This window comes from Sander vitreus, chromosome 12 (genome assembly GCF_031162955.1).
Source record: "Sander vitreus isolate 19-12246 chromosome 12, sanVit1, whole genome shotgun sequence".
NCBI lineage: Eukaryota > Metazoa > Chordata > Actinopteri > Perciformes > Percidae > Sander > Sander vitreus.
Genome location: NC_135866.1, coordinates 13,925,157 through 13,925,892, shown reverse-complemented (window position 1 = coordinate 13,925,892; position 736 = coordinate 13,925,157).

Genomic DNA, 736 nt, shown 5'->3' with positions numbered 1-736 from the left:
CTGAACCCCTTTCCTTATTACTACCTAATTTGTTGTTATTCATTCTAAATTGTAATTAAATGTGCCGCAACACCTTGGCAGCAGATGGGCTCCTAAAGCGCACAGAAAATAATTAAAAGGGAATTTTAATGACCTTAATAAATAACCTGTGAGTGTGAGAAATGATCTAAGAAATGTCGTTATCAAAGAAGACGTTGTGCATTGTTGGCCTATGTTAGGCACCATGTGCAAAGGATTTACTTGCAATCTAGTGTTTGGACTACTAAAGCAAAAAAAAAGGGTTAGGTTAACTTGGTCCGAATTTTGCAATTGAAGTAATTAGTAAAGTAAGTGGAAAACGTTTATTTGCTCAAAAACACCAGACAGAGTAGCCAAATAAAGTGAAAGCAATGCCAAAAAACACAACTGTTCCCACATTTGCCCTATTATCGTATCCAGGTTATAAAAAGTTTGATTGATGGAGGCGTTGGCAGAGCAGCGAAAATTGCTCTCGGCATATTTACATGTGGTAAATCACTGCCTACAGAGTGAGTGACTTGGCATTTGTGCCATCCGCAAACATTAATAAGACATAAATAAATAGAATGAGGGAAAGGTGATTATGTATGTCTGTTGGGATTTTGGAGCAGGATGCTTCTGACAAAAGAACAGGCTCCCTCGCCAAGCCTCTATCAGCTTCCTAAGTCATATCAGATGTTTGAGCTTTATTGGGACTTGAAATAGTTATTAGCCTGAG